At 43.2% G+C, this 16,123-nt stretch overlaps 1 protein-coding gene across 2 annotated transcripts in view; it reads left to right on the forward strand.

The window, feature by feature from the left end:
* The first annotated feature begins 592 nt into the window (after positions 1-592).
* Positions 593-16,123, forward strand: part of RHBDD1 (rhomboid domain containing 1) — a 135,167-nt gene continuing 119,636 nt past the window's right edge. The window contains exons 1-2 of one of the 2 annotated variants that reach the window (XM_027514934.1): positions 593-776; positions 2,814-2,980. The gene's annotated coding sequence lies outside the window, so the exon portion shown is untranslated. The remainder of the gene's footprint in view (positions 777-2,813; positions 2,981-16,123) is intronic. The other variant, XM_027514924.1, reaches the window with a different exon arrangement.

Consider the following 16,123-nt stretch of genomic DNA (forward strand, 5'->3'; position numbering starts at 1 on the left):
CAGGGCAGAAATGGATCCATAATCAAAATAACATCAAATGATACAGTAACAAAAATTACTTAACACCTAAAGCCTTAAAATGGCAAATGAACTTCGAAATGTAGCCTCAAGTGGAAGCTCTACGGAGTGAAATGTACACCCACAATCTTGTTTTGCTAGCTTGCTTTGTAACCACGGGTTCCGCCCTGAGGGTCGGCTGCTCTTCGGAGTCTGATAACTCATGAACAGGTATCTCTTCCGCCATCCAGTCCACGTGTGTTACTCTTCCACACAGCTGGTCCTGAGCCCGTGGGAGGGCTCGGAAGGGCAGTTTCTCAGCCCGATCGGGCCTACTCCATCCCACGTCCATGTACTCGAATGCAGGCCATTCACTTGCTTTACGCATGACAGGCAGCCAACAGTTACTTATGGCAGAAGGAATATTATTATCTAGGTGTCACTCGGAGCTTGGAAGATGAGTGGAAGGTACAAACCCTCCACACTATGCTCGGCCGCAGCCCTTTCCCTGTCGCGTCCTAGGAGCGTCCTCCAAGCCACCAACACCGCTCGCGGTCCCTCGGGGAAACCTGCGAGGAAGAGCGCGCACGTGCGCGCAACTGAGCATGCGCCGTGGCCCGCCCACTGGGCGAATGCAGTAGAAGCGACGTCGCAAAGTCAACCACTCTCTCTCCCCGCCCCCAGGCCGCCGGGACCTGGAGCGTCCGGGAGCCGGCGCCCATGCGTGATGACGTACCTGCTCGCGAAGACGTGGGGACGCAGGCGGGCCGTAAGAGAGCGTAAGTTTCCGCGTCTGTTCGTCGCCGCTCTGGTAGTCCAGTCGGGGCCGCGGGCGCGGGCGCCTGTGGGGCTAGGGCTGCGGGCGGCTGTCGGCGCTTCCTTGCGACCCGAGCTGGGGCGGGGTTAGAGGCCCAGCCTCCGCATCCAGGGATCTCTCGGCCGGTCCGAGAATGGGGATTTCCTGGAGCAACTCTATCTGGAGATCTAACCGTCTTCACCCTGCGTCTCTGCTTGAGGCCGATCGCACCGGGAAGGACGGGCAGAGGCGCTGGGAGGATGGGATCGTTGGTTTCGGGGAGAGGGGGTGGTTAAAGGATCCCTGACGAAAGCTCGAAGTTTAAAGTGGTGTTGCATCAGCAGTGGCTTGTGGTTTCAGTTTCTCTTGTAAAGAGGAACTCTTTCTCTGCACCTGTGTTTGGCAAACAATCCTAACCTGAGTAGTGATATTTCCCTTAATAGGGGACAGGAAGTAAACTAAGTGTACACAACCCTTTTATATCCAGGCCTTATAAACCTATTCAAAAACGGATCCTATGCGTGTATGTTTTTCTAAACCAAGCATAAGCTCTCTTGAAGACTCAGGGTTACCAGCACAATAAATAATTGCGTAGTTATGACTGAGTCATCGAGATGGGTAGGCCCTTTTGCAGTGACAGCTGGACTTTGCGGCTTTTTGGGGTTTTTTGTTGTTGCTGTCCTTTGGAATTACTTCTTAAAAATCTGTCTGATGTCTCACATTTATATGACACACTTCTGGTTCTAATAACTTAAATCTAAAGCTTCTAATTTGCTGCTGGTGTGGCATGGGTTGAGAAAACAAGTCATGTTAGAAGAATGCAGTGCATTGCGTTCCTAAGTTGTCTCAGGATTACTGGCATCAACAACACCTGGTAACTTGTTGGAACTGCAAAGTGAAGAGTCTTACCCCAAACTCCATGAATCAGAAATCTGTTTTAAGGAGATTGCCAACTGATCCCAGTACACCTGGGTGCTAAAGTTTGAGAAATGCTGGCGGGACTGATAAAGAGCAGCCAGCCATTGTGGAGTCACAGAATGGAATTTGAATCCAGGTGAAGCCTTTCCTAGGTGTAGGACCTTGGACTGAAGTGAAGTGAAGTCGCTCAGTCGTGCCCGACTCTTCTCTTTGCGTCCCGTTGGACAGTAGCCTGCACCAAGCTCCTCTGTCCATGGGATTTTCTAGGCAAGAGTACTGGAGTGGGTTGCCGTTTCCTTCTCCAGGGAATCTTCCCAACCCAGGGATCGAACCCAGGTCTCCTGCGTTGTAGACAGATGCTTTACAGTCTGAGCCACCAGGGAAGTCCTGTAGGACCTTGGACTAGTTACAGATAACTTCATAAGGCTGTGGGTATTCTTTGTGAAAATTCAGGAAAAATGTTTTAACACAGATGGAAAACAGATGAGATGTTATTAAGTAATTTCTTAGAATGAGATGTTAAGTAATTTGCCTAAAATAAGTACATAGATTATGCTAGAAGGATTCTTCTTTGGTTTAGATGTGAGTTGTAGTGCATGAATATTGTGCCTCTGCTGCTGCTTAGAGGGCATTTTGTTTATGGATTCTCATTGTGTTGTATACAGTTGAGGTTGTCCAGTGTAGGATATTCAGTTAATACCTCTGCTGTGGTATTTTTAAGAACCACATTAGTAATTGTGTTAAAGAGTAGTTTTTAATTCTTTGGCCTTTTGGTCTTTCCCAACCTTCTTTTGCCCCAGAACTTGTTAAAAAAAATAAAATAAAGTGGATAACTGACCATAGACCAGCCTCAGCCTTAGAGTTGAGAAGTATTACAGAGCAGTGACTTGAAAACAAGAGGCAAGACTGAAGATGTTTCTCTCCTTATCTTTTTTTCCCGCGTGTCATACAGCTCCGCAATATTAGCAGAGAAGGCCTCATCCTATCCACTTATCTCTGTTTTCCGGAGGCATCACAGGAATTAAGTTAGATATGCCCTCCATCCACTGTTTTGACCAAACATCAGTTGCGGTGTTTGCTTACATTTTCCTTCCCTTTTCAGGGCGTCAGTGTTGGGGGTATATAGAGAAGTATTCAGGACCTGAAGCAGCTGCCCTAAAGCCTAGACTCACTGTGATGTTGAGAAGAGTGCCACACTGTGGTTGAGACTACACATCACTTTGATAAGTCTTTGCTCCTAAGTCTGCACTGTGGTTCCTGGGTATTGTGGTGAGTTTTCAGATAAACAGGAGTCAGCGTAGATTTCAGCTCCTATAAGTAGTTTTGTTAATGCTGCTACTAACTTAACACTGTCCCACCATGAAGCCTTCAGTTTTCACAAAGGCCCATTTTTCTTGTCCTCTGTGTCTGAGAGGCAGGTCTCTGCGGTTGGGGTCAGGCAGACTCTGCTTTGAACCCCGCTTCTTGTTACGTACTCATCATGTCCAGCGGACAAGTTAATATCTTCCCAGTATTCATTTCCTCTCCTATAGAGTAGGAGTCATGGTGTGGACGGAGAGGGCAATGGCACCCCACTCCAGCACTCTTGCCTGGAGAATCCCATGGATGGAGGAGCCTGGTGGGTTGCAGTCCATGGGGTTGCTAGGAGTTGGACATGACTGAGTGACTTCACTTTCACTTTTCACTTTCATGCACTGGAGAAGGAAATGGCAACCCACTGCAGTGTTCTTGCCTGGAGAATCCCAGGGACGGGGAGCCTGGTGGGCTGCCGTTTATGGGATCGCACAGAGTCGGACACGACTGAAGTGACTTAGCATAGCATAGCATAGCATGGTGTGGACTACCTTAAGACATTGAATAAAATAAAATCCAGTGCAAAACACGTCTGTGACACTGAGAGGCTCAGGTAACTGCTAAACATTGGACAAGGGAGAAAAGGTGGTTATCACCTCAAATCTAGCTTGATCTCATTCATTGCCTCGTAATATTTTTATAAATGAGGTGATTCTGTTAATTACCTAACTGCACTGATTTTTTCTTTTTTAAAGCAAAATGCTGAGGAGTCAAAGCTTTCACATTATTACGTATGAGAGAAAGCAAACACTTGGAGAAAGTTAAACCTCTAAGCCCAATGGAAGAACACCATTTTCAGGTCTATCACTGTAACAGAGCAACTTTCCTGCATTGTTTTGTGTGTGTACTGAAAGGACAGGGTCAGGATCAGGGGTTAATATTTAAGTATCTTCAGTTAACAGGGATAGCTAGAGGAAGGGGCACTTGTCACAGGAGATGAGACTTCACTGAAGACGTGCACCAAAGAATAAGAAAATGCTGTCAGCTCTGAAATCATTAGTTTGCAATATGGATGCTTAATGATAGCAAAGCAAAAAGTTTTGTGTTCCATTTTTTAAAATACCAAAAATCTCTTCTATTTCTGTGTATATTACGTATGAATATGTGAGCACGGAAGGTGTCATTACTAGGTCGTAATTTTGTTTACTTGGCAATGTATGTAATGTGGGAGTGGGGACAGATAATCTATACATTATATGTGTATTTGTAAAAATTCTTTTAAAAGCCATTACAGAGATAGAAATGCCTTAAAAAGATCACCTTTTGTGCTGCAGTTCCAGTCAGTCAGCTAAGCAGGGGACCTCAGATTTTTGTAGCAGGGGAAACTGTTTAGCAGCATCTTGTAAAGCTCAGGAGCTGAGAGGCTTTGAGAGAGTTTGAAGGGCTTATCCTGAACCTCCTGCAGTGACCCGGCTGAGTCAGAAGGTGTGAAACTCCTCATCTTGGTGTGGAAATCCTCAGGAGATTGAGCTGTACTGTACCCAAGAAGTCTGGGCGCTGAGAATTCCTGAGTGGGATTCACAAACATGTTCTAAAAACAACTTCCAGCATTTTCAGCAATGTCAAACATGCCATACATATGCTTCTCTTACAGAGAAATGAGTGGCTATTAGAAAAGAAAAATCCAACCTTCAACGTGATTAATACAAAAATAGGAATCTAGGCACATATTTTGAGAAATCATCTGAGGTTTTTTTTTTTTTTTTTATAATCACTCTAAGCTTGTGACATCTGTTAGCACATTTAAAACTATTTAGTATTTTAACTGGCTGTTGTTTAGCATTATAAGTGACTCAAGGAACAAGAAACAAGGAGTCAGTGGAAATATATTACTTGTGTTTACTGTCCTTTGGTTTTCTGTTGTATGAAAACAGCTGGTTTGCATTTATATGGTAAAAGGTTTTTCTTAAAGAGTTAATTTCCAGTTAAGAGTGAGCTTTCATAAGAAAAATAATCTCAAATGCTAAGTATTTGTTAGATTGTTATTAATAGCAGTAGTAGTATTATCACATTGTCCTTTTTCACACACTGAGGAGGGTTTCCTGGTGACAGCTGGGGTGTGGGGGAGGGGGAGTCACTTTCAATCAACCAGCTGCTCTGTGCAACATCATGATGGTGATATTTCAAAGCCAGTGGATAATTTTGGCTGTATTCAGAAGAGAAAATGTATCAAATTTCTGGGAAGCAATAGATAGTGTGCAAGAGCCCCTGGGGATCTAGCTGGTAGCCAGCTAACAATGTGTGCATTCAGGTTTGCATGTTGGTGTTATTTACCACCTCCTCTTTTGGACATTGTTACATGGATATCATAATTATAAAGCAATAAAGTCTAGTTCCATGGGGGCAGAAGGCTCATTACTTTATGGAGAAGAAGGGAGAATGGAAAACAAACTTTGGGGATGTGCTATGTGCTCTTACATGACAGGCTATTGCATTTCTTCTTCCTGATGATGCCAGAAAGTAAGTGGAATTTTCATCATCCTTGGATAAAGAAACTGAAGCAGGATTGATTATGTGATTTGCCCAAAACCACATACTAGTAAGTGTCTAGATTTGACCCCAAATCTGGCTTTAACCCCAGGAATGTTGTTACTACACCAATGGCTGTTTCTTGCTTATGCATTTTTTAAATCCAAAGTCACAATATCAGGATAGTTATGAATGAAATTTAGATACAGATGGCAATGACTTCAGTTTTGTATAAATAATATATAAGGGCCTATGTGTATTTCCCTTGAGCAAAGTCTCTTGGGCAACACTGTGAAAGAAATTTTGCTACCTTTTTTTTATGTTAAAAATACAAGACATTTGCAGTGATGTATATTGTAACGAATCAGTTGTGATGCTGACTTTGAACAGATGTAGGAATAAACATTGTGCCTGCTGCCCAGGTAGTAGAAGTTCCTACACACCAGAGTCTTCAGGTCTTTCTCTTTCCAAGGAATGTTCATTTTGTATTAATAAGGGACCTTTTTGCTTTCTAAACATTCACCCTGTGTTACATCCACCAAATGATGACTTAAAATTTCATCCATTTCTTTTTGTGGAATGGCTCCACTGCTTTGACTCTGTGTCCTGGACATTTCATCTCCCTCCGCGTTGCCCACAGGATAATACTTGATCCAGGACTTTCTTTCTTTCTTTCCGTCCACACCCCATAAAGTGTTAGTAGCTCAGTTGTGTCTGACTCTTTGTGACTGTGGATTGGGGATTGTAGCCTGCCAGGCTCCTCTGTCCATGAGATTTCCCAGGTAAGAATACTGGAGTGGGTAGCCACTGTCTTCTCCAGGGCATCTTTCCAAACCAGGGATTGAACTGGGGTCTCCTGCATTGCAGTCAGATTCTTTACAGAGCCATAGAAAAGTCCACATCCCATACTGAATTTTAAAACTTACCTTTGCTATTTTCCAGACACTTAATGCATCTTTATTTGCAGACCTGTTACAGTTCTTTATCACACTGTAATGTTGCTGTTTGTCTGTCTGTCTCTCTCTCAAGACTATGGTTGTCTATAAGGACAGAGCTTGTCTGTTAGTAGATGCTCAGATATTTCTTAAATGATGGAATATAGATGAAGATATATTGACTTACATGCTTAGTGCTTTTATTGCTGTCGTTTCGCATTCATTGGTTTTCTTCTCTGGGTTCACGATTAGAGAAATGTGGATATTTAGATCTGTTAATGAAAGTGCATTGTGGTGGAAAGGAGGGTTAAACCTTTCCACAGAAAAGCATGCAGGATACCTCTGCGTTCCTTTCTGAAGGCTATGAAATTTAAGTCTCTTACCCCCTTTTTCCTTTCTTCTCTCTCTTCCTCCTCTCCTTTCTCCCTCCTTTCCTCCCATGAATCTGAATAATTCATTGTCCTAAAGTTCTAGCCAGAAGTTTTATCAACTGATAACATTTTATTAGGTGTATAGACTAGTCTTACTTTCAATGCAGAACAAAGGGAGTACATCACTTCAGTAATTAGAAGTTTTCCTGAAAAACCATCAATTTTGTATAAGTAGAAGCCACATTTAAGACAATCAGTTCTTCCTTTTGAAATAATATTCCTTCATTTAGTGTCCAAATTTATGCACCAAGTGTATGGCACCGAGAGGGCTTTGCCTTGTGTATGCAGAAGCTGCTTTTGTGCTCACCTCCTCAGCTCTGTGCACGCTTCTCTCTCTGGGAATAGCTTGTGTATGGCCAGCCTTTGGGATGCTGCTTATATACCCTCCCAGTTGCGGTTCTTCTGGTCAGCTAGAGTGTTGTATGGACTCAATAAAAAATGAGAGTTGGTGATGCTTGAAAGATACTAGGATCTGCTGCTCGCCCTTGGCAAATGCCCTAATATCTGGGTAGGGTTCTTCGACTGTGAAAACAGAAGTTAACTAAGTTACCTTGATAACTTGTTCAAGAAAGTGAAAGTTGCTCAGTTGTGTTCAACTCTTAGTGACCCCATGGACTATACATGGAATTCTCCAGGCCAGCATATTAAAGAGGGTAGCCATTCTCTTCTCCAGGGGATGTTTCCAACCCCTGGGTCAAACCCAGGTCTCCCATATTGCAGGCAGATTCTTTACCAGCTGAGCCACAAGGGAAGCCCAACTTATTCAAGAACAGGAGATTTAATGGAAATATATAAATAAGCTCAGAAAATCTACAGAAAAGCCAAAACCACAGGACAGCAGCCAGATAAGCACTCGAGGCTTGAGTAGACTTGGGTGAAGTGAAGTGAAGTGAAGTCACTCAGTCGTGTCCGACTCTTTGCAACCCCGTGGACTGTAGCCCACCAGGCCCCTCTGTCCATGGGATTCTCCAGGTAAGAATACTTGAGTGGGTTGCCATTTCCTTCTCCAGAGTAGACTTGGGTAGATCTGGAAAATTCTTTAATGTTCTGAATATCAGATCCAGAAGCTGTTTAGTATCTCTGCACAGGTTTTAGATTCCAGGAAAAGAGCTGTTACTCCAGTTTTGGTCAGTGTCACCCTCGAATCCATGTAGGAAATGCACCCCTGATTTGTGGTCCTTCCAGGACCACATCCAATGGGAGTGAGAGCCATCTCTCACCTGTTATTAAAAGAACGAAATTGATGCTGGCCAGACAGCAAAGCAAAACAAACAAACCCAGGCTGTCTCCACCACCTGGTAATTAGCCGACGTCCTCTGTGCTTGAGGAACATGAACATTTCTGATGTCTGGCGTGCCATTCCCCTCTTGACTTCTTCCTGTGCTAGGAGGATTTCAGTTCCATAAATAATTCACTAACAGTTCTTACATGCGTTAGTTTAAATGGGGTTATGGCTCTCACCTTTTCACGGACTTTAGGTAAACAAAGAAATCCGGTGTGGAGTGAGCGTGAGCGTGGAGTTCCCTAAATCCTCTTGAAGGGAGTGACGGTGGACTGCTGGCACTGCTGCTCCCTGAGCGCCTCCTGGTTGAAGGACCCACGTCTGAAGGGCTGTCAGTCGGAGAACTTTAATGAGCCCTCATTACACTAAAACTTGTAGTCTGTGAGAGAAGGAACCGGCTTATGATTGATACTGGAAATCATAAGTGATGATGGATCAGAATTGGAGTTGGCACTAATTCACCTCACGATGGAGCACAAGTCAAGATTATATACGAAATCCAGTATTTTACTTTTCATGTATAAAGATCATCTAATCAAGAGTATAACACTCTAAAAAGGGGGGGGAAATTAAACTTTTGCCATCTGACATTTTTTTTTAATCCTAAAATGGAGGCTCATTAAATTCTCAAATGTAATGATTCAGATCATCTTGACAAAAACTCTGGTTTGAAATTTTATTGTTAAATTTATTTTAGTTAAACTTTTTTTTCTGTTTTGTTGTGCCTTCCACATAGCCCATCATGTTTTTTAAAAAAGTGTATAATTGTATCACACAATACAGTTTAAAAATGTAGGATCATAGGTAGCCCAGAAAAAGGCTATTTGGTTACTAAGTTATAAAATCAAGCTTTTTAGAATTTTTAATCAGTTCAGTTCAGTCCCTCAGTCATGTCTGACTCTGCGACCCCATGAATCACAGCACACCAGGCCTCCCTGTCCATCACCAACTCCCAGAGTTCACTTAGACTAACATCCATAGAGTTGGTGATGCCATCCAGCCATCTCATCCTCTGTCGTCCCCTTCTCCTCCTGCCCCCAATCCCTCCCAGCATCAGAGTCTTTTCCAATGAGTCAACTCTTCGCATGAGGTAGCCAAAGTACTGGAGTTTCAGCTTTAGCATCATTCCTTCCAAAGAAATCCCAGGGCTGATCTCCTTCAGAATGGACTGGTTGGATCTCCTTGCAGTCCAAGGGACTCTCAAGAGTCTTCTCCAACACCACAGTTCAAAAGCATCAATTATTCGGCTTAAACCTCATTTTATGTGTTTATATGCATTAAAAATCATATCACTTTCCAATTTATGATTTTATATACATAATCTCATTTGAGCTTCACAGTCCCACATGTGGCTACATTATCTCCTTGTACTGGTGAGAAACCAGCAGTTAGTAACTTTCCTATAAAGTCACATGGCTGGCGTATTTTGGAGCTTTTACCAAAGACCATGCCCTTAACTACTGTCCTGTACTCCATATGTTAATATTACTAGTCCTGTATGTCATTTTGACAAAAAACACCGTGATGTTTCCTTAGCTAGAATCTGTCTGTTTACCCCCCCGTTCGCTGACAACTTCTTTGTCTTCAGAAACTGTTCGAATGTGTTGTGCTATCCATCATCTTGTGCATCTGTTTGCTGTGGATGTGGCAGCAGCTCCTGTATTGCAGCATTGTGCCCTGTGAAGACTTGTCCTTTATGTCTTAGAGTAGCCTGACAGCCTCTCATGTTGAATTCAGCAAGGTTGCTTTTTGCCTAACAAAGCTGAGTGTTGGCTTTCTAGGTGAAAAGTAATTAAGTGCTTTTAAAGATGTATTCGATTAACAGGAAGCAGATCTGTGTAAATTAATTATAGCCGTAATGATGTCATAGCCTTGTCTTTTGTTATTAACCAGATAATTGACCAGAAGTTTGGAAGCTTATTGTCACTGACAGCGGTTTGACCTTGTATGCTGTCTGGAGTCACACATGCACAATGCATGTAAATGCAGTTGGCTCATTGAGCTGCATGTGTTGTCAGAACATCTGATCTTGGGTTCTTACTTTCACGCTGCTTTTACTTCTTTGCTGAAATTGTTGCCCTCGAATGTTGTACTGATATCTCTTACTAAAAGCATCTGGCCAAACACAGATGTTTTGTGTCATTGAATAATTGTAATCGGACGTGAAACCTTGACACTCCTAGGACATACAGTCAAGTAAACAAATGCCAAAATTAAATGAGTCTTGGTTTTAAATTCCATGTGAAGGAAGGTGAAATAGCTTTTGGTAGAGAAGACTTAAGGGGGGAAAAATGGGCATATTTGGTAGGTTGAAAGAGAATTTATCCCCTCTTATTCTAATTTGTCCAAGAAAGTTCAGAGTATATGGTGTTTAAATATTTGAGTGACAAGAGCCTCTAACCTGGGTAGTTTGGGTTACAGAGTGGAATGATAGAAATAAAATACAGAGTGGATGTGGGATAACATTGGCTAAAGAGCAGCAGTTCCCGAATACAGACTGTCCTCCTTCCCACACACTTTAGACTCGAGGAATAGTCAGCTCTGCCAAAAGTGACAGAGGCATTCCCCAAACCACCAGACTGTACAAAATCATGTGGTAAAAACCAGAGAGCTTATGGCGCAAAGGGTACTAGGAGCAAAACACTCAAAACCTTTATCAGTGGTACCTTTAAAAAAAAAAGATAGGAACCTAATGGTAGCATGGTTTTACACTCCTTAAATGATAAATACAGAAGTACATAAGAAATATGGCACTTTCCCTTCCCAAAGTTCTAAACTTTGCTGTCAGAAGTGGTTGTCAGAAGGACTGAAGCTTGTGAATAACTGTCAAGTGGTGGAGGAAGGATCATCTGGATGGGTGAGTCGTAGCTGGGGACGTGGAGGTGTGTAACTTATTAAATACGCAGTGAACTTTAGGCCGCTGGTGAGTGTTCAAAGTGCGCAAATGTGTACATTTTATGAATGTCTGTACAGCTTGCTTTAGCAGAGTGCAGTTTCCTGCATTCACTTAAGACTTGCTGATGAAACTGCGCAAATCCAATGCAGACTTTGTATTCAGATTGTTCCCTGATATATCAATATTAATTGCATTTGAACAAATCTGCTTGTTACAAAACAAGCATTATAGCAGAACTGAGCAGCCTAATGCGTTTAAACTTCGCTAAGCATATTTTGGGTTTCTGTGGTGGCGCAGTGGTGAAGAACCTGCCTGCCAGTGCAGGAGGTGTGGGTTCAGTCCCTTTGTCGGGAAGATCCCTTGGAGGAAGAAATAACCGACTTCAGTATTCTTGCCTGGGAAATCCCATGGTCAGAGGAGCCTGGTGGGCTACAGTCCTTGGGGTCACAGAGAGTCAGACATGACTGAGCAGGCACACACAAGCATGTTTCACCTATTTGCTGTCTCTATGCTAACAGCTTTCCTGGTGGCTAAGATGGTAAAGAATTTGCCTGCAATGAGGGAGACCTGGGTTCGATCCCTGGGTCAGAAAGATCCCCTGGAGAAGGGAAAGACTACCCACTCCAGTATTCTTGCCTGGAGAATTCCATGGACAGAGGATCCTGGCGAGCTACAGCCCATAGGATTGTAAGGAGTTGGACACGACTGAATGACTAACACATATACTAACAGCACAAATACCTTTCCTCCTTTTATCTGCTTTTTCAAAGTCTGATGCAGGTAGGGATTCTTCCTAAGGTATTCTCTGAATTGAATTGACTTAATACCTTTTTATATTGGCACATATTTGTACATTTATATTGGCACAAATTTGTACATTTGCCCATTTCCAGAAAGTGTCAGTTTTAGAAATGACTTAAGACAGAAGTTGGTAGTAAAGGGGGAAAAAAAGCAACCAAATGACTAGTAGCTCTCAGCAGAAGAGAGCACAGGCACTTCTTAGGTGAAATTAAGCCTTTCTAGCTCTGGTAGGATTTTGCACAGGGACGGAGAAGTCTGAACAGTGTTTTATGACAATGTGAAAATGATTCCTCTGCAGCAGTCCCTCGGGTGAGTGAGACCTATGTCAGGGCCTCAAATAATATGAAGGTACATTTCTGCAGAAGTCCTTCAAAGGCAAAATGATGTGATCCAACCAGGCAGCATTTGGAGATTTGGCAAAGAAATTTGCCTTAGAAACTCAAAACCCTTTTCCTTTGCCTTGTCACTTCTCTAAAAATGTATTGTTCTTTTGTTAAGATTCTGTATAAGCCCAAGTTCTAGCCATCTTTTGAGTTACTCATCACTGGGTACTTTCTTATGAATCATGATCACCCTGAATAAAATGAGAGCAAGGATGGGGTAAAGGTTACCCTTTCCTCCCAAAGAGGCTGTTGTATAGAAATTTTTACACTTCATGAGTGCTACCTAAGTATTTGTTGAATGTGAAAAGAAGATACCCCTTCCAGGGTGAAACACAGGGCTAAGAGTTGGAAAAGTGTCACTTAAGAGGTTGTTGTTGTTCAGTCACTAAATCCGACTCTGTGACTTCATGAAGTGCAAAACGTTAGGCTTCACTGTCCTTCACTATCTCCTGGAGTTTGCTCAAGCCCACATCCACTGAGTCAGTGATACTATCTTATCCTCTGCTGCCCTCCTCTCCTCTTGCCTTCAGTCTTCCCCAGCATCAGGGTCTTTTCCAATGAGTCAGTTCTTCGCATCAGGTGGCAAAAGTATTGGAGTTTCAGCTTCAGCATCAGTCTTTCCAATGAATGTTCAGGGTTGATTTCCTTTAGGATTGACTGGTTTGATCTCCTTACTGTCCACATAAAAGGTAGAAAAGATGTTTGCCGTTCTGTGGCTTAGATTAAGCCTTACTTTGCAGGATTGGGCCTGAGGGTGAAAGAATGCTGGGCAGGGCACCCTTCATATCCCTGTGCTTCATGCCCTTCTTTCCAGAGTCCTTGCCAGGTCGAGCCCTGGTCCTGGTGGGAGGAAAGTCAGCAAAGGAGCAGGGGCTTTTGTTCCTCAGCTTCTCTATGTGTGTAGAGTATATTCCAAAATGAGAAAAGTGACATTTGGATTACTGTTACTGTTTTGTTTCTTAACTTGATTTTAGAAACAGATTTTGTTGTTGTTGTTTTTTAAGCTATGACAATGACAATTACCAAAAGAGGTTGGGTATTTGAGCATTACTTTGTACCTCAAGTTACTTTGTGTCAAGAAACAGTTACATTTGGTAGAGTAAAAGCTCTATGTTCTGAAATTTTCTACATTTGAAATACTTCAAAGTGCGTATATATTTTGGTGTGTGATGAAAGTCACCAATTGCACTTTCTTAGCAAAGACAAGTCTTTATGCTCAAATAATGTCCTTCCTAATTCTTTTGGTGGTTGAAGTGTCATTTCTCTTATCAAAAGACAGTAGGAGTGACTTCCTATTTCAGCAATGACATGTGAAGAGCTTGCAGGTCATTACCCTGGTTTTCACAACAAGAAGAACCCTGAACAAACTGAAAATCAGTGACTTTTTCTTAGATCTGTCAGAATTGAGGTCACAGGGCAAACTGCCACCCCCAAATCTGGAGATAAAGGCTCATTTTGAGAATTGCAGCTAAGCTTGTGCACACAGTGGAAGTATCTTGGTGGTTGTTCAGTTATCCAGTCATGACCAGCCCTCTGCAACCCCATGGATTGCAGCACGCCGGGTCTCCCTGTCCCTCACCATCTCCCGGAATTGGCCCCCGTTCATGTTCATAGCCATCTCGTCCTCTGATGCCCACTTCTCCTTATCTGCAATGCAGGAGACCCGAGTTCAACCCCTGGGTTGGGAAGATCCCCTGGAGACAGGAATGACTACCCACTCCAGTATTCTTGCCTGGAGAATTCATGTAGTACAGCTTTTAGTGCGCTTCCCTGGTGGCTCAGATGGTGGAAGTACCACAGCTAGTGATGAGTAGCTCAAGAGTTGGTTAGAACTTGGGCTTATACAGCATCCTAGCAAAGGAACGATACATTTCTTTGAGAAGTGACAAGGCAAAGGAAAAGGGCTTTGAGTTTCTAGGGCAGCAAATGGTAGGAAGGCAAAAGGGTCAGGGAACTAATGGAAGATCAGGGCTAGCTGACAGAGTTTGCCGTGCACATCTTTTGGGGAGCCAATTTTAAGGTTGTCTCTGGTGATTAACTTTTGTCCTGCCTGGTAAAGGGGGAGGGGTTACACATATTTATGTCCTGCTTTTAAGCAGATTGGGGAAGCAGCTTTAGTTGTATCTGCTTGTTCTTAATTATATTCAGCTCAAGATAATCCTTATGCCAAGTGGCCTGTTTGGGGGTGCACCTCTCCTGCCCTACAGCTTACCTAGAACCATGGCCACTGAGCAGTAGTAACTCACTGAAATGCTTACATGGCAGTTCTGATAAACTACTACAAGAATAGGCTATCTTAAGAGTTAAAAACTCACAACTTTCATGCAGACAGACCTGATTCACAACTCCCTTTTAAGAACAAGGACTCTGGAGCCAGATTATCTTGATTAAAATCCCCACTCATCTGTAAAATGAAATAATACCTGCCACATAAAGTTTCGAGGATTGAATGGGATATGCAGGATGACAAAACTAAGACAACTTAGTGATGAGTTTGATGTCCTTTGTTCATAGAGTGGGGGGACAGGGCACCTCCCAAGCAGCGGAGCCTTATTCCTGGGGAATTTGGGGCCAGAGTGAGTTTTATGAGGGCTTCCCAGGTGGCATAATGGTAAAGAACCTGCCTGCCAATGCAGGGACGCGGGAGATGTGGGTTCGATCTCTGGGTCAGGAAGACGCCCTGGAGTAGGAAATGGCAACCCATTCCAGTATCGTTGCCTGGAAAATTCCATGGTCAGAGGAGACTGGCGGGCTATAGTCTATGGAGTCACAAAGTGTTGGACATGACTGAGCACACACACATGTACATGCATGAGTTTTACAGAATGTTAGAAGAGGCAAGAAACAGCATGGTTGGCTAGGGGGTAGGGGGTGGTTTCCTTTTGAGGCGAGCAGGACCTGTTTTTTCAAAAGAGTAAGGTGACCTGACTAAAGCTGATCTGGAGGATTGTGGTTGGCTTTAGGTTTCTTGGGCAGCGAGGCTGTTCCCATAAAAGCAGGCTGACTTGGGTTTAGATTTGTGGCATGAGCCAGACCTTTGAGGCAGCCTTCATTACGTGGGTCCTGATCTGTGAATTAACTTTATCGGGTAATAGTGCAGGTGTAAAGCTTGAGGACAGTGCTGCCAAGGATGAACTCGTACTATATGAGAGTGTAACTTTAGTCAACGTGTTGAGGAAAACTTAAACTCAGTAACAAATGGGTATCTCTGTTTAAGTCATTAAAACATGAGCTGAGATTGAATGTGTTGACTGTGTGCTTGACGTCATTCTAAGAACTTGGTGTTTTAGGTCACTGAATCCTTGCAAGAATTCTAGGATCAGGTTTGTTGTTATTCAGTCACCCAGTTATGTCCAACTCTTTGCAACCCCATGGACTGCAGCATGCCAGGCCTCCCTGTTCCTCACCATCTCCCGAAGTTTGCCCAAGTTCATGTCCATTGCATCAGTAGTACCATCCAGTCATCTCATCCTCTGATACCCTCTTTTCCTCCTGCCTTCAGTCTTTGCCCAGCATCAGGGTCTTTTCTAATGAGTCAGCTCTTTGCATCAAGTGACCAAAATACTGGAGCTTCAGCCTCAGCATCAGTCCTTCCAATGAATATTTAGGATTAATTTCCTTTAAGATCGACTGGTTTGATCTCCCTGCTGTCCAAGAGACTTGGACAGGATCAGGTTTAGCTATTATTATTATTATTCCATTTTCACAGCAGGAAATGGGGGCTTAGGTTAAGTGACTTACACAACTTCACACAGCTCTTAAGGCTAAAGCCAGTCACTGGGACCAGTTTAGACTCCAGAATATGTGCTCTCAAACCCTGAGGTATCCTGAAAACACAGTGTAGTGGAGATGATAAAAAGAC

The sequence above is a fragment of the Bos indicus x Bos taurus genome, chromosome 2, assembly GCF_003369695.1.
Source record: "Bos indicus x Bos taurus breed Angus x Brahman F1 hybrid chromosome 2, Bos_hybrid_MaternalHap_v2.0, whole genome shotgun sequence".
NCBI classification, from domain to species: Eukaryota; Metazoa; Chordata; class Mammalia; order Artiodactyla; family Bovidae; genus Bos; species Bos indicus x Bos taurus.